This window comes from Schistocerca nitens, chromosome 2, assembly GCF_023898315.1.
Source record: "Schistocerca nitens isolate TAMUIC-IGC-003100 chromosome 2, iqSchNite1.1, whole genome shotgun sequence".
NCBI lineage: Eukaryota > Metazoa > Arthropoda > Insecta > Orthoptera > Acrididae > Schistocerca > Schistocerca nitens.
Genome location: NC_064615.1, coordinates 72545583 through 72566506, shown reverse-complemented (window position 1 = coordinate 72566506; position 20924 = coordinate 72545583). Strand labels below are relative to the sequence as shown.

At 43.2% G+C, this 20924-nt stretch overlaps 1 protein-coding gene and 1 non-coding gene across 2 annotated transcripts in view; one reads left to right on the top strand and one right to left on the bottom strand.

The window, feature by feature from the left end:
• The window catches only part of LOC126234839 (protein artichoke), a 360491-nt gene that overhangs the window by 164678 nt on the left and 174889 nt on the right, over positions 1 to 20924 (top strand). The window lies entirely within an intron of this gene.
• On the bottom strand, positions 19314 to 19388 carry Trnaa-ugc (transfer RNA alanine (anticodon UGC)). The gene has a single exon. It is a non-coding gene; the product is annotated as a tRNA-Ala (tRNA).

Below are 20924 nucleotides of genomic sequence, written 5' to 3'. Positions count from 1 at the left end.
ATAAATTAACTTTTCTCTCTTAACAACATGTGGGGAGGGTGGGTTCTTCCTTGGCTCGGGTATGAGGTCGAATGAAACATCATTTTTACATAAGATAACTTTTATTGAAGATTTGTACAACTGTATCTTACGGAATGTTCTGGTTCGGAGAGCGGCAGCTGTGTCGTTTGTGAAGTCTTCTGCTGCGGCAGCGGCGGCGGCGGCGGCGTCTGATTACGCGTAGCGGTGTGTATCTCGTGTCGCCGTCTCGCCCAGTCGACTGGAGACGCGCAGCGCGAGGTGGCCCGTTTAATTATTGCGAGCGAAATCGTGCATCGGATGATACCTTGGGTGTCGCGTCCCAGTGTTTCTCTTCTACAAGTGGCCGCGTGTGTTCTGCGTCGGCCAGCGGAGCGGCGCGGCGGGGGAAGGCCAGTGTGGCACATTCGAACCACAGACTCCCGCTTGCCAGTCTTCGGCTGTCAGGTCTTCATCCCAGCTCACAGGTGACTACTGATGTGAGGCCGTCTCCTTCCCGTCCTCACGAGTCACCCGGGTATGTAAAAACCAGACTTCAAATACCTTTTAACTTCTGTCTTCAGGCGCCACGGCTGCTGCTTGCTATTCCATTACAGCGGCGGACTTGCTTCGTCTGTGCATGATGCAGACTCTTCTTGCATGACGGTCTTCAGCACCGAAACTGACAGAAAACTACTGCTACTCTTCTTTTCTTCCCTCGTCTCTCGTCTTCATCTCCGTCTTCGTCTTCGTCTTCGACTCCGTCTCCGTCTCCGTCTTCATCTGTCGGGCCCACCGCATCTCGCGTATTTATTCACTTCAGTTCACTGGGGGTGAACGACTTCATGGCCATTGCCTCTTCTGTCACGTTGAAAAGCTTCTCGAAGAATCTTCTTAACGTCGGTCATTGGCTCTTGGGATGTAGGCGAGGGCCTTTGCTCACATACGACAACTGAGAACACGTGAGCCGGTCGGGCGATGCCCTGACGGCTGAATCGACAGCGCCCGCTTATGTGGAACTTGCTGACTTCACGGTCATTGTCTCTTCTGTTCTGCTGTTCTGCCCACTGTTTGCGAGTATGTAACTCTCTAAACTAAACCAAGTTTTTCATTTATATTCTAATTTCTAGTTCACTTTGATTTCACTAATTTATTTACTTAAGTACCATTCAACATTCCTCCACCCTTCGGAGAAATTCGCCCTCGAATTTACCACTCAACATTCCTCCACTCTTCACACAGCAAAAGCACTAACATAAGCAATGAAAACTCTCGACTTAGAAGATTACACACGCTTCACATTAAGTATGTTGAAAATATTTTATCACTTTACTAAAGCACTGTATGGTCATGAATCACATAGTGTACACATAAATCGTTGTAATAAGTGTAACAAATCTTGATGACAATGAATAACAAAAATAGATTATTCACTTAGAAAGTTACATAGCAACACCTGTTTAATCAACCCTATATGAATGCAAGAATATCTATTCTACAGTATTGTTTATTTTAACCAGAGACTGTTTAATAAAGAATGAAGTACAATAAACAAAATTAATACAGTAATGCTCAAAAGTAACCACTGAAGTACACCAGTTAAGAGTGTAGTATCCAGTTAACAAGGATTTGATGAAGTGGTATATTATTATTTGGCTTATTTTTTCGTCTTAAATAAAAGAAAACTGTACAAAGCAGAAACACCAACACAAAGGTTCCAGATATACCCATTCCTAGCATTATAATTTTAGTTTTGTGTTCACCTTTTAATTTTAAGACATGTTGCATCATAACATTGGCATCAATTTTGCCTTGCTGTGCGAGTTTATGAACATACCTAAAGACTTCAGAAGGGAACTGTCAAGGGAGTAATTGAGGTGGGATAGGTTTTGTGTAGGAAATGCTTTGCATGGCGTTTTCTGAAAAGAGCAAACAACATGGTTATGAACCTACCAACCTAGTAAAAACAAAAACAAAGAAAAGATGGAATACATTGTTAACTACAAGATCTACCTGTTTCTACGTTCAACTTTTTCTTTCTTAAAAAATAAAGCACTATCATTTATTAATTATTTACATATGTATACTACAGTCTACTAAGATTCAACTAGGACTTTCGCACTCTTGGTCGAAGATTGTATGGTGCCATGTCTGTATGTTGTGCTGGCGTGGTCACTCTTTTTCCTTTACGAGGACTTCCTCCACCCTTCGGAAAAGCAGATACTATTGTTGAAGGAATTACATCTGGAGCGCCCTTAAAAAGTTTTAAACGACTTGCATGGACAATGGTAGTTCGGGTGGGCAGTTGCAATTTAACGTTGACTGGTGACGTGATCTCAATAATTTGATAAGGACCTCTGTAGTTTGTTACAAATTTCTTCGTTTTTCCTTTCGCAATGTATGGAGTTGAAAGCATCACCCACTGACCGATTTTGTAATTTGAATATTTAGCTTGGGTATTACCTAATCTTTCCTGTCGTTCCAAAGCCTTTGTATTAGATTTTTGAACCTTTTTCCATAAATCCTTCATCATTCGACTGAAATCTCTTACTGTTTCTCCGACTTTTCCGTTTTTCTGCCTGATTACATCAAAAGGGGACGGCATTTTTCTCCCATAGACCACTTCATAAGGTGATATGCCAGTTGCTTCATGCGTTTTGGCGTTGTATACCGACACGATTATTGGTAAATACGTATCCCAATTAGAATGTTGTTCGTTAATATAGTAACTAAGCATCTTGCCAATTGTCCGATGAACTCTTTCTGTGCGCCCGTTGCACTGAAGGTGTAACAGAGTTTGCGTAATTTACGTATTTTTAGTAAGTGGCATAGCTGTTTCATTAATTCAGACATAAAATTAGATCCCTGATCTGTGATAATAGCTTCAGGTACGCCAAATTTAAGTATCCAGTTGTTAATTAAAGCTTGGGCAACTGTATTTGCTTGCTGATCTGGGAGACTCACCATAGCTAGATATCGTGAAAAGTGATCTATGATTGTAAGAATATACTTATTACCAGCAGGTGTTCTATGATATGGCCCGTAGAGATCCAGTCCACAGATTTGAAATGGACATGAAGCCTCGGGGAGCCTTTGTAAGGGTATTTTTGAGCGAGAAAGTTCAGCTCGTTGTGCGCACGCAATGCAATTACGAACGTACTGCGCAACATCCTGCTTTCTGGTTTGCCACCAAAATCGCTCTGCTACACGTCTTTCGGTTGTCCGCTGTCCACCGTATCCTGCAAGGATATGATCGTGGGCCTCTGCCATTATTTCTTGTCTAAGGTGTTGGGGAACAACAATTCGCGGTCCAAGTTTTGTTTTACGGCATAATACACCATCTTCAAAGCAAAATTGTTTTTGAGATGCGTATTTTTTGCATTCTGTATCCTCATCTTGCGCCTTTCTCCAGTCGTCAGTATCTCGGCCTGTTGCTTCCAAAAGTGCTATTTTCCGACTTAGGCAATCTGCATTCGTGTGTTTTTTGCCTGGTTTATGGATAACTTCGAAATCCATTTCGGAAAGACATAGGGCCCAACGCGTGAGACGACTAGATGGATCCTTTAACCCAAGCAACCATTTTAAAGCTGCGTGGTCTGTAATGACCTTGAATTTCCTACCATACAAGTAGCATTTAAAGTATTTGATGCCATAAATAACACTTAACAATTCTTTCTCCGTTGTGGAATAATTTCTTTCTGCTGTTGTTAGTTGTCTCGAAGCGTAAGCTATGGGGTGTTCCGTGCCATTAATATTCTGACTCAAAACAACTCCTACTGAATGACCACTTGCGTCACAGGATAAAATAAATTCTTTATTATAATCTGGGTAAGCTAATACTGGACTGTGTGTTAACTTATCTTTAAGGGTTTGAAATGCTGATTCACAATCTTGAGACCAATGAAATTTTGCACCCTTTTTCAATAGTTGGGTTAAGGGTCGGGCAATTTCAGCGACATTTTGAACATATTTCCGGTAGTACGATGCGAGACCAATGAAACTTTGTACCTCCTTAACGCGTTGTGGTGTTGGGAAGTCCTTAACTGCCGAAATTAATCGAGGATCTGTTTTAATTCCTTCCTCACTAATGACATTCCCTAGGTATGTAACCTCTGTCAATGCAAAAGTACATTTTTCCATATTTAATATTAATTTAGCTTTTCTAAGTCTGAAAAACATTACGCAGACGCACAGCATGTTCATTAATGTCTTTGGAGAATACAATAATATCGTCTAGATATACACAACATTGCTGAGTTTTGAGTCCTCGCAATACTCCATCGAGTAGTCTTTGAAAAGTTGCTGGTGCATTTTTCAAACCGAAAGGCATTCTTTTAAATTGCCAATGGCCCCAGGGGTAGAAAATGCTGTTTTATGCCTATCTTCAGGTGCAACTTCCAATTGATGATCTCCGCTACGTAGATCGATTGTTGAAAAGTATTTACTGTTACCCAAACTGTCAATGATATCTGTAATGTTTGGAAGAGGATAAACATCTGAGATAGTTTGTTTGTTAAGGTGTCTGTAGTCACAACAAAATCTATATCGTTTCGTACCGTTAGGAGACTTCTTTGGAATAATTACGATATTTGAATTATAAGGCGAATCAGAATATTCTATAATTCCATCTTTTAGATGCTGTTCTATAAATTCATCCAGTACTGGCTGTAAGTGATGCGCAACTCTATAAGGCTTCCTATAAACTGGGGGGCTATTTCCTGTTGGGATCCTATGCTGTGTGATATCTGTTGCTGGCAGTGGACCTTCTGCATTAAATAAATCTTGAAACTCAACTAAAACTGCTTCTATCGTGTCTCTATCATTTCCTTTCAAATGCTCAATCTTCTGGCGTAATGCGGTTTTATAGGCGTCTGGTTTCTGACCATTATCAATATCTGACCAAATGAAATCTTCTTCTTCAAAAGTACTGACTGTAGCTACTAATATTCCCTTATGCAACTCTTTGTCCTCCACTCCGAAATTGTCAATATGTACCGGTACTTTTCTTTCTCCCTCAACGTCTTGAACCCGTACAACACTCCTACGTACAAAACAATGTGATACATCTAATTCCTCATTTTCCTCTAAAGGCTCTATTAGACACACTGTATCTGTAGGTACTTCGGGGTCAACGGTCATCCAGAAAAGTTTTCCTGAGCCAGATGGTATCTGATCCCGCGAATCAACCTTCAAGGACGTTGCACGCAGTGTAGTTGATTTCGCCTTCCGGTTGGGGAAATCTTGCGGCAGCGGGCCCTTTGCAGCGGTGTCACCTAGCTGAAACACTATTCCGCTAAGTTCTACAGTTTGCTGTCTGAGGTCGATTTTAGTGTGATGTTTATTCAGGAAATCCAGTCCTAGGATCGCGTCGTACCCGTCAGTTACCTTTGTTACCACTTCTACATCTTCTTGAAATTGTACACCGTGAATGTAGAAAATCAGTGATGTACATCCTAATGACTTCACTGTACCTCCTCCTACTCCACTCAATCTATACCTTGGAGGGTCATATTTCTTTTCTCCAATACATTCATTACTTACTATTGATACTTTTGCGCCTGTATCCACTAGTATCCTTGCCTCTTTATCCTGTATGGTAGCAGATAACCAGCATTCCGCCTTAATGGCACGAAATTTTATTGGGAACGCCTGGCGGCGGCTCCGGCATTCCCGTTTGAGTTTAACTGATTTCTATTTCCAAACACTTTCTTAGACCTGCATTCCTTGAATGTGTGATCTATTCTTTGACAATTAGTGCATTGAGGTTGTCTGCAGTTTTTTGCTATATGTCCCTGTCGATCGCACCTAAAACATCGTACTCCTGCTGAAAATACATTTCGCTTCTCCTTGTATCTGGTGGCAATGTCAATTTCTTCAAAAGCCGTCGCCACAGATACAGCTTCTGCTAAATTTTTAGGAAACTCTGCCCTGACACGACGGGACGTTTCAGGAGGCAACCCACGTAAAAATGTATCCAGAGCTCTATTTTCTGCCTCTTGTAAAATAACTTTATTTGCTTCATCACTAGTTGTCAACTGATAGGTGTTAATATTAACTTTTCTAATCCTATCTACAAAGCTTTCTAACGACTCGTTTTGCCTCTGAGTGATAGTGTTTAACTGTTCCCTATAAAATCTACAGCTGTTCTGTTTTTGAAAACGTTTAAGCAATCCTTTCTTCAATTCCTCAAATGTTGGAGCATTCCGTAATTCTTCATGGTATAATACGTGTGCTTTAGCCTCTCCTAGCAATCTTAACTTTGTCATCTGTAAGAGCTGTTCATCTGACCATGATCCTAACTTTGCAGCTGCTACTAAATCATCAAAAAAGGCTGTTATGTCCTCGCCAGGTTTACTTGAAAAAGGAGTTACCAAGGCTGCTGCTGAGGAATCTAGGGTGGGAGGGATTGCACTGGTTTGCCTAACGGCACTCAACTGTTTAAATAATGCATTATTATCATTTTTAAGCTGTGCTATCTGATTAACTAAGCTCTGAATAGCTTCCTCAGTAGAAACCGCTTGTGGTGCTGACTCTGACTTTGTACGATGTCGTGTCATCATTTTACAAACTGTTAGTTACACAATATTACCACACTGAATTCAAAAGATGTTTAAATATTTTCGACAAACTCTTAAAATTATGAGAGAGAATACACTTCTAAATAAAGAAAATATTACGACTGCTATGCAAACCTCTATTCTTTCACACATTAAACAATACTAACTGTGGACCTTTAGTGACTGTCATTCACACCTCACATTGAGCCAAGTGTTTTTTTTTCTGACACCAAATGTAACAGTTGGGTTACTAAATGTGACACTTCTGTCACTAAATGTAACTGGGTTTTCTCTTTTGATGCAAGTCAATTGTCAGGATGAGCATTCTAAAGCATTCTGTCAGGGTGAAAATATTAAATAAATTAACTTTTCTCTCTTAACAACATGTGGGGAAGGTGGGTTCTTCCTTGGCTCGGGTATGAGGTCGAATGAAACATCATTTTTACATAAGATAACTTTTATTGAAGATTTGTACAACTGTATCTTACGGAATGTTCTGGTTCGGAGAGCGGCAGCTGTGTCGTTTGTGAAGTCTTCTGCTGAGGCAGCGACGGCGGCGGCGGCGTCTGATTACGCGTAGTGGTGTGTAGCTCGTGTCGCCGTCTCGCCCAGTTGACTGGAGACGCGCAGCGCGAGGTGGCCCGTTTAATTATTGCGAGCGAAGTCGTGCATCGGATGATACCTTGGGTGTCGCGTCCCAGTGTTTCTCTTCTCTAAGCGGCCGCGTGTGTTCTGCGTCGGCCAGCGGAGCGGCGCGGCGGGGGAAGGCCAGTGTGGCACACTCGAACCACGGACTCCCACTTGCCAGTCTTCGGCTGTCAGGTCTTCATCCCAGCTCACAGGTGACTACCGATGTGAGGCCGTCTCCTTCCCGTCCTCACGAGTCACCCGGGTATGTAAAAACCAGACTTCAAATACCTTTTAACTTCTGTCTTCAGGCGCCACGGCTGCTGCTTGCTATTCCATTACAGCGGCGGACTTGCTTCGTCTGTGCATGATGCAGACTCTTCTTGCATGACGGTCTTCAGCACCGAAACTGACAGAAAACTACTGCTACTCTTCTTTTCTTCCCTCGTCTCTCGTCTTCATCTCCGTCTTCGTCTTCGTCTTCGACTCCGTCTCCGTCTCCGTCTTCATCTGTCGGGCCCACCGCATCTCGCATATTTATTCACTTCAGTTCACTGGAGGTAAACGACTTCATGGCCATTGCCTCTTCTGTCACGTTGAAAAGCTTCTCGAAGAATCTTCTTAACGTCGGTCATTGGCTCTTGGGATGTAGGTGAAGGCCTTTGCTCACATACGACAACTGAGAACACGTGAGCCGGTCAGGCGATGCCCTGACGGCTGAATCGACAGCGCCCGTTTATGTGGAACTTGCTGACTTCACGGTCATTGTCTCTTCTGTTCTGCTGTTCTGCCCGCTGTTTGCGAGTATGTAACTCTCTAAACTAAACCAAGTTTTTCATTTATATTCTAATTTCTAGTTCACTTTGATTTCACTAATTTATTTACTTAAGTACCACTCAACAGTACATGGACACAAAATCCACAAATAGAAACCCATTGGTAACAAAGTATGGAAAGATAGCACAAGTAGAAAGTTTCAAATATCTCGGAGAGATTATACAAAAAACAGGAGTAAATTCGACAGCCAATAAAGAATGAGTTGTAAAGCTACAAAAAGCTTGCAGACTTACATGGAACCCTTACAACTAAAGAAGTATTTCCGTTAATGCCAAATTAAGACATCACAAAACAGTAGTCTTACTCGAAGTCTTGCATGCATCAGAAACGACAGTAATCAGGGGAAGAACGAAGATCATGGAAATGGAAAGCAAGAGAGGAAAATTCTGAGAAAAATCTAAGGGCCAGTTCAGAGACAGTGTATCTGGATAAACAGAACTGTACCAACAGACAGCCGGCCGGTGTGGCCGTGCGGTTCTAGGCGCATCAGTCTGGAACCGCGTGACCGTTACGGTCGCAGGTTCGAATTAGAGATGGGCAAAACTGTTCTTTTCAGAGATTGGATCAGAACTGTTCACTCCCTGAAATGAATTAGCTGTTTTTCATGACTCACCACTCATTTACAAAAGAAAATAAATGAAAGGCACATTGCCCTTTAAACTTGGTTTATTCCAGTACTATACCTGTATTTTGATCTTATTTGATCCTATTTTGAAGTAACATAGATAATGAGTAAGAATTTTGTATTGTTTATTGAAATTTCCACGATATGACAAAGTTTTTGAGTATTGATTTATTTTGCACTAGCGTGGTTTTTTGGGTGATCGGAAAATGTTGTAACTTGAGATTTACATTAACAATATATTTGGCTATAATGTATTAAAATTTCATTAACCTCATACAAATACATCGCAAGCCATATATTTTTCCTTTCGAAGACGCCTAAAATCGCAAAATCCGTACCAGAATAAGAAAAAAAATATAAATTTGACTGTAAAACGAAAGTGCTGCATATAGCCTTACGCAGAATAAAACAAGGAAAATATTGGTGTATCACATTTTGCGATACGTTTATCGGTTCGCTCGTAATTAAAGCGTAAATTCGAGTGTCCATAATAAAAATCCTATAGTAAGAGTAGTCATCAGGAACCTAATCTAATCAGTTTAAACAAATAAAAATAAAATAAAAACAATTGATGTATACATAACATAATAATGTAATATACATAGCGGTATTACTATGAAGAACAATATCCAGTGGGGACAAACTCCGATGCAGAGGCGCTGAGTCGAGCAGGTCGAGCCGCGAGCTGTATTACTGCGTGAGCTGAGACCGCAGAGACCAGAGTGACACCAGAGTCGCTTTGCTCGACGCTCTGGCTAGAGTCGTGACGGTGGGGTGAGCGTTGAGCGGGCGAGTTCCGAGGGTGGGGGGAGCTCACCCGCTCCGAGACAAATCGTCCGCTCCCTTGCGAGCAGGTTTATGCAAGTAGTTCCTACGTTATCCGCTAGGTGGCTCTCTGTCCTGTTGCTGGCATCAACTGCCCAGAGGGCAGGACGTGCGACTGAAACGATCGCCGACAGAGTGCGATGCGAAGTTAAGCTGCGCCAGACACTGCACAGTGCACACGGCAGACGACGCACAGAGACGGTCCGGCATATGTGAAACACAAAATCCAATGGGGCACTGCACAATGCAGGCAGCCAAGGTAGAAGCAGGGCAGAGGCCGGCGCTGGCTGTGTTGTGTGGCGTGCACTGTGCTCTGACCAGCAGAGGCGCTGCTGATATGCTCCGTCTCTCTCTCTCTCTCTCTCTCTCTCTCTCTCTCTCTCTCTCTGCCTGGGAAACGTTTGGAGCTACCGTTCTTTTTTTCTGAATCACTGATTGTTCACTCCTTTGAAAGATTGAACTCTATGAATTAGTTCAAGAGCGGATCCCCCATCTCTAGTTCGAATCCTGCCTCGGGCAGGGATGTGTGTGATGTCCTTAGGTTAGTTAGGTTTAAGTAGTTCTAAGTTCTAGGGGACTGATGACCACAGATGTTAAGTCCCATAGTGCTCAGAGTCATTTGAACTATTTGAACAAACAGACAGAGAGAATTACAAACAACATCAGAAAAAGAAGGGCCAAATTCTATGGGCAAATTTATAGGATAAATGAAAATAGGCTGATCAAGATGATTTTTAACATAGTGATGAGTAATACGATGAAAACCATGGAAGACCTCAAGAAACTAAATATCTCGACAGATGAAATAACGAACAGAGAAAGATACAGAGAAAAAATCAGAAACAAAAATTCGAGAAAACACCAAAAGAGAAGAAACCAGAAAGAATTGGACAGAAGAGAGGAAGAAGATACAGAGTGAATATATCAGAGGTTTTTGGGAAGAGAAACGAAAGAGAAAAAAAGTGCCATGAAAATTGATTGTGTTTTAACGCTCCCCGAAATGGGTAAATAACGATAAGTGTGTGTATATATATATATATATATATATATATATATATATATATATATATATATATATATATATATATATATATATTGTTGTGATCTTCAGTCCTGAGACTGGTTTGATGCAGCTCTCCATGCTACTCTATCCTGTGCAAGCTGCTTCATCTCCCAGTACCTACTGCAACCTACATCCTTCTGTATCTGTTTAGTGTATTCTACTCTTGGTCTCCCTCTACGATTTTTACCCTCCACGCTGCCCTCCAATACTAAATTGGTGATCCCTTGATGCCTCAGAGCATGTCCTACCAACTGATCCCTTCTTCGAGTCAAGTTGTGCCACAACTTTCTCTTTTCCACAACTCTATTCAATACCTCCTCATTAGTTATGTGATCTACCCATCTAATCTTCAGCATTCTTCTGTAGCACCACATTTCGAAAGCTTCTATTCTCTTCTTGTCCAAACTACACTCCTGGAAATTGAAATAAGAACACCGTGAATTCATTGTCCCAGGAAGGGGAAACTTTATTGACACATTCCTGGGGTCAGATACATCATATGATCACACTGACAGAACCACAGGCACATAGACACAGGCAACAGAGCATGCACAATGTCGGCACTAGTACAGTGTATATCCACCTTTCGCAGCAATGCAGGCTGCTATTCTCCCATGGAGACGATCGTAGAGATGCTGGATGTAGTCCTGTGGAACGGCTTGCCATGCCATTTCCACCTGGCGCCTCAGTTGGACCAGCGTTCGTGCTGGACGTGCAGACCGCGTGAGACGACGCTTCATCCAATCCCAAACATGCTCAATGGGGGACAGATCCGGAGATCTTGCTGGCCAGGGTAGTTGACTTACACCTTCTAGAGCACGTTGGGTGGCACAGGATACATGCGGACGTGCATTGTCCTGTTGGAACAGCAAGTTCCCTTGCTGATCTAGGAATGGTAGAACGATGGGTTCGATGACGGTTTGGATGTACCGTGCACTATTCAGTGTCCCCTCGACGATCACCAGTGGTGTACGGCCAGTGTAGGAGATCGCTCCCCACACCATGATGCCGGGTGTTGGCCCTGTGTGCCTCGGTCGTATGCAGTCCTGATTGTGGCGCTCATCTGCACGGCGCCAAACACGCATACGACCATCATTGGCACCAAGGCAGAAGCGACTCTCATCGCTGAAGACGACACGTCTCCATTCGTCCCTCCATTCACGCCTGTCGCGACACCACTGGAGGCGGGCTGCACGATGTTGGGGCGTGAGCGGAAGACGGCCTAACGGTGTGCGGGACCGTAGCCCAGCTTCATGGAGACGGTTGCGAATGGTCCTCGCCGATACCCCAGGAGCAACAGTGTCCCTAATTTGCTGGGAAGTGGCGGTGCGGTCCCCTACGGCACTGCGTAGGATCCTACGGTCTTGGCGTGCATCCGTGCGTCGCTGCGGTCCGGTCCCAGGTCGACGGGCACGTGCACCTTCCGCCGACCACTGGCGACAACATCGATGTACTGTGGAGACCTCACGCCCCACGTGTTGAGCAATTCGGCGGTACGTCCACCCGGCCTCCCGCATGCCCACTATACGCCCTCGCTCAAAGTCCGTCAACTGCACATACGGTTCACGTCCACGCTGTCGCGGCATGCTACCAGTGTTAAAGACTGCGATGGAGCTCCGTATGCCACGGCAAACTGGCTGACACTGACGGCGGCGGTGCACAAATGCTGCGCAGCTAGCGCCATTCGACGGCCAACACCGCGGTTCCTGGTGTGTCCGCTGTGCCGTGCGTGTGATCATTGCTTGTACAGCCCTCTCGCAGTGTCCGGAGCAAGTATGGTGGGTCTGACACACCGGTGTCAACAATGTGTTCTTTTTTCCATTTCCAGGAGTGTATTTATCGTCCATGTGACAAATGAAAATTTGTACAAAATCCGGGATTCGAATGTGGGTCTGCTGCTAACTGAGCAGATGCGCCAACAACTACGCCCCTGTGGCGCAGTGGCTTTGCCCAAGTGCACGGACTACCCTAACACGCCTCCTTCCTCAAACCAAATTCCGATTCACTATCAGCCTACTTGGTTTCCCCGTAAATTCGAACAGCGTTGCAGAGCCTCTCCAGCTTCGTTGCAGTAACAGCCCAGCATCGAGCGAAACGAGGGATCCTGCCTAAAATCCAGGCTTAGGTGCTTTAATCAAATGAAACGTTTCAAATCTCAAACATCTATGGTGCATATATGCAGACTGAAGCGACTAATGAAAAAGGTGCTATTCCAGTACACTTTGAGAGCCTCTATGCCGTTCGAGTTTAGGGGGAAGACCAAGCAATCTGACGCTCTAATGGGAATTTGGGTTGAGGAGGGAGGCGTGCTTACGTAGTCCTTGCAGCTGTGCAAAGCCACTGTGCCAGTTGCTTAGTGGCAGATTCGAATCCAGGCCTTGGTACAAATTTTCATGCATTCCTTCAGTCTGCATATATAAAATACCGTACAATGTTAGCATTGCATTGATTTAGGTGTTGAATGTATAAATTATTAGCACATCATCTATACTACTGGCCATTAAAATTTGCTACACCATGAAGATGACATGCTACAGACGCGAAATTTAACCCACAGAAAGAAGATGCTGTGATATGCAAATGATTGGCTTTTCAAAGCATTCACACAAGGTTGGCGCCGGTGGCGACACCTACAACGTTCTGACATGAGGAAAGTTTCCAACCGATCTCTCATACACAAACAGCAATTGACCGGCGTTGCCTGGTGAAACGTTGCTGTGATGCCTCGTGTAAGGAGGAGAAACGCGTACCATCACGTTTCCGACTTTGATAAAGGTCGGATTGTAGCCTATCGCGATTGCGGTTTATCGTATCACGACATTGCTGCTCGCGTTGGTCGTGATCCAATGACTGTTAGCAGAATATGGAATCGTTGGGTTCACGAGGGTAATACGGAACCGCCTTGCTGGATCCCAACGGCCTCGTATCACTAGCAGTCGAGATGACAGGCATCTTATCCGCATGGCTGTACCGGATCGTGCAGCCACGTCTCGATCCCTGAGTCAACAGATGGGGACGTCTGCAAGACAACAACCATCTGCACGAACAGTTCGACGACGTTTGCAGCAGCATGGACTATCAGCTCGGATACCATGGCTGCGGTTACCCTTGACGCTGCATCACAGACAGGAGCGCCTGCGATGGTGTACTCAACTATGAACCTGGGTGCACGAATGGCAAAACGTCATTTTTTCGGATGAATCCAGGTTCTGTTTACAGCATCGTGATGGTCACACCCGTGTTTGGCTACATCGCGGTGAACACACATTGGAAGCGTGTATTCGTCATCGCCATACTGGTGTATAACCCGGCGTGATGGTAAGGGGTGCCATTGGTTACACGTCTCAGTCACCTCTTGTTCGCATTGACGGCACTTTGAACAGTAGACGTTACATTTCAGATGTGTTACGACCTGTGGCTCTACCCTTCATTCGTTCCCTGCGAAACCCTACATTTCAGCAGGATAATGCACGACCGCATGTTGCAGATCCTGTACGGGCCTTTCCGGATTCATAAAATGTTCGACTGCTGCCCTGGCGACCACATTCTCCAGATCTCTCACCAATTGAAAACGTCTGGTCAATGGTGACCGAGCAACTGGCTCGTCACAATACGCCAGTCACTACTTTTGATGAACTGTGGTATCGTATTGAAGCTGCATGGGCAGCTGTACCTGTACACGCCATCCAAGCTCTGTTTGACTCTATGCCCAGGGGTATCAAGGCCGTTATTACGACCAGAGGTGGTTGTTCTGGTTACTGATTTCTTAGGATCTATGCACCCAATTTGCGTGAAAATGTAATTACAGGTCAGTTATAGTATAATATATTTGTCCAATGAATACCCGTTTGTCATCTGCATTTCTTCTTGGTGTAGCAATTTTAATGGCCGGTAGTGTACATTCTGTATATAAGGAAAGATTATGCAACGGATTTCTCATTCAGAAATCGCATTTGTTTATGAAAAGCTCGTGTTATACCTTGTGTAAGAACGATAAACGTCTATTAGCAGATGCCGGAATCCGACATAGGCAGGACCGTAGGCTATCAAGCCTGCAATTTATCGTAGCATGATATCGTTGCTGCCATTTATCGGAAACCCCTGACTGCCATGCAAATGTGGAATTGAAGATGGCCATACTCAACACCCTACTACAGGATCTCAACGGCCCCACGCAACTTGCTTCCGAGATGACAAAGATATTCTTCTCTCGGTCATACAGGATCTTACAACCACATCACGTCCGTTGAGGCAGCAAACGGGCTCTTTTCAGTAAAACAATGCAATCACGCATACAATCAACATGGCGACCAGTGGTGCAAGCCGCCACTGGTCCACTCAACGACTATGGTGCATACAGGAGAGCCATCACGTTTTTCTTCGACGATTCCTGATTCTAGGCATCCCATCAAGATGAGCTCATCCATGTTTGAAGACTCCGAGGAGAAATGAATATTACCATATTGTATTTGTGATTATCATCTGTCCTGGCACCTGGGCTGGTGGTATACAGTGCGGATGTACAATGCAGTCATCTCTGGTTTGCACAGGCACTAATTTCTACTGCATGCACTACATTTTGGACGTACTAAGGCTGGTGACAGTGTCCTCTCTTCTAGATCTCAGTGACATTTTTCAACAATGTAATGTAATATCGGTTTAATAAGTCACGGCTGGAAAATACTAATACAAATTCTTTACAGACGAATGGAAAAACTGGCAGAAGCCGACCTCGGGGAAGATCAGTTTGGATTCCGTAGAAATATTGGAACACGTGAGGCAATACTGACCCTACGACTTATCTTAGAAGATATATTAAGGAAAGGCAAACCTACATTTCTAGCATTTGTAGAGTTAGAGAAAGCTTTTGACAATGTTGACTGGAATACTCACTTTCAAACTCTAAAGAAGGCAGAGGTCAAATACAGGGAGTGAAAGGCTATTTGCAATTTGTACAGAAACCAGATGGTAGTTATAAAAGTCGAGGAGCATGAAAGGGAAGCAGTGGTTGGGAAGGGAGTGAGATAGGGTTGTAGCCTCTCCCCCATGTTATTCAATCTGTATATTGAGCAAGCAGTAAAGGAATCAAAAGAAAAGTTCGGAGTAGGAATTAAAATCCATGGAAAATAAATGAAAACTTTGAGGTTCGCCGATCACATCGTAATTCTGTCAGAGACAGCAAAGGACCTGGAAGAGCAGTTGAACGGAATGGACAGTGTCTTGAAAGGAGGATATAAGATGTACATCAACAAAAGCAAAACGAGGATAACGGAATGTAGTCGAATTATACCGGGTGATGCTGAGGGAATTAGATTAGGAAATGAGACGCTTACAGTAGTATATGAGTTTTGCTATTTGGTGAGCGAAATAACTGATGATGGTCGAAGTAGAGAGGATATAAAATGTAGATTGGCAATGGCAAGGAAAGCGTTTCTGAAGAAAAGAAATTTGTTAACATTGAGTAAAGATTTAAGTGTCAGGAAGTCGTTTCTGAAAGTATTTGTATGGAGTGTAGCCATGTATGATAGTGACACATGGACGATAAATAGTTTAGACAAGAAGGGAATAGAAGATTTCGAAATGTGGTACCACAGAAGAATGCTGAAGATCAGATGGGTAGATCACATAAGTAATGAGGAGGTATTGAATAGAATTGGGGAGAGAGAAATTTGTGGCACAACTTGACTAGAAGAAGGGATCGGTTGGTATGACATGTTCTGAGGTATCAAGGGGTCACCAATTTAGTATTGGAGGGCAGCATGGAGGGTAAAAATCGTAGAGGGAGACCAAGAGATGAATACACTAAGCAGATTCAGAAGGATGTAGGATGCAGTAGGTACTGGGGGATGAAGAAGTTCGCACAGGATAGAGTAGCATGGAGAGCTGCATCAAACCAGTCTCTGGACTGAAGACCACAACAACAATGTAAGACCAAATGCCGCCTTTGTTGTGACTGAGGGTATTCGATTGTGGCCGCGAACAGTACGTTGTCCATATCTGGCCTCAACCGAAAAGACCTGCTCCTGGATTGCCGAGAAACTGCACAATATTATTCTCCAATCGCTATGATTGATGAACTAGAGCATAGAGTTCAGGCAATGTGGATGACGTACCGATATCTGTCATCAAAGCTCGATTCAGAATACAGTCTTCGTTGCTGTCAGAAGCCGGCCGCGGTGGTCTCGCGGTTCTAGGCGCGCAGTCCGGAACCGTGCGACTGCTACCGGTCGCAGGTTCGAATCCTGCCTCGGGCATGGATGTGTGTGATGTCCTTAGGTTAGTTAGGTTTAAGTAGTTCTAAGTTCTAGGGGATTAATGACCACAGCAGTTGAGTCCCATAGTGCTCAGAGCCATTTGAACCATTTTTTTGCTGTCAGAACTAAATTTCGAACCCTATGTACCCCAAAATCACCTAGCGATTTAATCACGTATTCTTCCCACTACACTGTATATGCACATTAAGTAAAATTCCGTCATTTGTTAACCTTCCTGGTGTTACATTTTTTGTGGCCTATACTTTGTAATCACCCTCTTTGTGGTGCAAAATGGAAGGTGGTGTTTGCAGTAGTGCACAGTTCAATTGTGAATAAATTATTAAAGTATCAGGTAAAACTTTCGCACTTTCGTAGTTGTAAATAATGACAGTATTTGGAATAAGTGTAGCCGTTTGGATAACGGTAGTTGTGGGAATGAAGAGAAAACATCTTTAAAAATCAATTAAAGATGTGAAATAATAATCATGAATTTTTGATACATCCTTATATACTCATTTCCGTGCACATAATCTTGAATGAAATTCAGGTACAGTAAGCACGTTAGGCCGTAGTAGCAATAGGTAAATCACAATTCAAGGCGATACAAACAAATAAGTTTGTCGCTTCGGGAAGTATATTCGTTTAGAAAAGTCAACTTGAACGACGGGCAGAGATAATCGACTACTGCAGTGGTCACAGATATTATCTATGACAATGCTGCATGCAAATTACCCAGTTAATAAGTACTTTAAAACAAATAAAATGGTATTTGTAATAAGACAATATGAAAAGGGAATCGTTTATTCGCGATCAGTAAATTATCTTCGTAAAATATAGATAAGAAGCTGGCATCCATGACACCTTTTCGCCTATGATTCTTAAAAGTCTCTTTTATGTTAACATTTTCCAAAGAAAGCAAGCTTTAGCGCAAAATCGGTATTCAGTGTCAAAAGCTGGTTAAAAAACCTTTCTAACGATATCCCATTCATCCCTGAACGACTAGTACGTGTTGAGAAAAAGGGATATTGAATTGAGAAATAGTATAGAAGATGACAAAATGTACGAAATTTTTTACCTAGAGGAAAGTCAAAAAGCATGAAAAATGTGCTAATAACTAAGATGTGCAGTTACTTTGCAGTTTGTGTCACTTTTGTCTTTAGAATATTGCTGATAAGGTAGGGAGGAGATGAGTTGCAATCATCAGGGAACGCGCTTGTGACCACGTTTAAATCCTAAACCTCTCCCCTCCTCTCGTGGAGTGAGGACAGAATCTAATGCGATACATATCCTGGACGTATCAGTTAAACTCAGAAAATCCTTTGTTCTTTTCGAAATGAGATGTTCAGCATTGGATTCCACTCTAGTTGCATCGTTTATCTTTGATGCGAAAAAACGTAAACACATTTGAGCTGCAGAAGCAGTCATTACAATCAGCCAAACTATACAGTTACACACCTTGTATACAGCGTATAAATAGCAAGGAATCAATGGCAAGCCTTTCTCCGAGGCATTCAGAAGACAGCAGTGCAGGAGTACTTGTTGAATAACTCGCTATTATTGTATTGTATGCACTATACAGCTTCACAGAACGTTGTTTGCAACATTCCAGTGCAGTCACTCTTTTACTCTTTTTCTCATTCATTTTTTTTAGTTTATATAGATCACCAATTAATTTGTATTGTACATGAGCCTGCAGTTAACGCTACATCAAGAACAGACAGTAATAAAAAACTAATCAGTAATTCTGATCTACTTAATCAGGAAGTAATGTGTGTGAGAACATTTATCATAGAGTGCACCACTAGCTGAGTGATCCAAGCACCCTTCTTTCATCTGTTTAATCTCAACATCTTTCTAGGCGATAGTGGAACGTGGCTCGATTACATCCTAAAGGACTGCTTCCCGAATAAGTGTCCTGAAGTGACTCTTCATAACATTAAATTAGTGCGACTGATCAAGGCTAAATCCTAAATCAGGTCTACCATATACTTCTCTTATGGTTTTTTACCAACAAGACTTCTATATGCACAAAACAAAAACTTCACCTTGCAGAACATTATGCTGATAACATGACTGCAAGACCCACAACCTCGATAGGGAAAGTATAAGCAGCAGATGAGTAGTGGCGCGTTTGAAACATTGAGGTAGCCCATGAGGATTATGCAAAGAGCTTAGCAGTACAATGGTAATGATAATTTGAAATCACAGTATGTTTTCTGGTAAGTGCACAATTTTAAGTCTCCAACAAGATTCATTTCAGTAAAAAGTTCATTAAAAATTGAAAGATTTCGTACTATGAACGACAGGTTACCATACTCGTGACTGATGGCATCTCACTCGGTCCTTTAATATGTATTTAACAGAATATTGACGCTTCTCATTCATATGAAGATAGTAAATGTTTCCGAAAGAACAGATACCAGTGATGACCATGCATACTTTCTCTGGGAATATATGATGATTAATCGAAACCCTCAGCTGCCAACCGGTGTTGTTGATATACCTCAATGGGGACAGCGGAAAATGTGTGCCCCGACCGGGACTCGAACCCGGGATTTCCTGCTTGCACGGCAGACGCTCTATCCATCTGAGCCACCGAGGGCAAAGAGCATAGCGCGACTGCAGGGACTGACCCCTTGCATGCTTCCCGTGAGACCCACATTCGCAACTGTCCACAACCTACATTCGTAATGTTTCTAAAGGATATTTTCCCACTCACTCATTACTCGCACCAACTAAGTTGACGATTCCCATAAGAGGCCCCTTAGTTGGCGCGAGTAATGACTGAATGGGCAAATATCCTTAGAAACAGTACGAATGTAGGTTGTGGACAGTTGGGAATGTGGATCTCACTGGAATCGTCAAGGGAAAAGTCCCTGCAGTCGCGCTATTCTCTGTGCCCTCGGTGGCTCAGATGGATAGAGCATCTGCCATGTAAACAGGAGATCCCGGGTTCGAGTCCCGGTCGGGGCACACATTTTTCAGCTGTCCCCATTGACGCATATCAACAACACCAGTTGGCAGCTGAGGGTTTCGATTAATTATCATTTGCTTCTCATTCAAATAAGTATGCAGCAAATGTTTTATCTTGTAATTGAGTATTAATTAAACCAAGTCTCAACACAATTTGATGAACAAATGAGGATCCCGTAAAATGTTCAGTAGTATTGACTTAATTTGTTATTAGAAGGCCTAGAATTGCTTATGATGGCATGATCCAACATGGATCGGGAACTGCTAAAGTCACAAGATAGGTTGTTCTGTGATTTCAAAATTGTTGTATGCAGTAGAAGTAAAGATATTTTTTGGAAGTAATCATCACAAATCCATGTTACACATCATAGAAAATGTTGTGTCGTTATGACATGGGCCTATGAAGTTCGAATAGTTTACACTGAAGATGATCACACAGTGACCGAAATCGATCTGTAAAATAGAGGATTTCGGTCTTTACGACCAATGCTGCCACTCATCCAAAATATATTGAGAAAGTAGACTGCAAAAACAGACAATGAATTATCGCTGGACTGGAAGAAGAAAACTAGATAGGCCTAAGGCGCTGCAGTCATGGAGTGTCTGGCTGGTCGGTGGAGGTTCGAGTTCTCCCTCTGGCATGGGTGTGTGTGATTGTCCTTAGGATAATGTAGGTTAAGCAGTGTGTAAGCTTGGGGACTGATGACCTTAGCAGTTACGTCCCATAAGATTTCACACACATTTAAACATTTTTTTGGTAGGCCTCATAAGGGATAGATGGATGGATGGATGGGTGGATGATAGGGACCGGAACAGGTGATTACAACACCTGATCCTTGGAAGCAGATGACGATGATGACTGGTCTGCGTCCGTTCGCCTCCGGACACGACCAGAGGCCTGGTGTAACAAGGAAAGTGATTCATCCTTCCAGGAAACACATTTACGTTGATCCACCGTCCAATGTTATGATATCGACTCCACTACAATGGTAATGGACGATGTCACTGGGGCAACATGGTAAAACGTAGTGGTCACCTGCTGCGGAACTCCACGTTCAATACCGTGATCTGGATGGTGTGCTCCGAAGAACTTATGCGAACACCAGCATTGTACTCTGTCGTCATTCGGTGTTGAGCTGGTCAGTGTCTCTTCACAGTATACATCC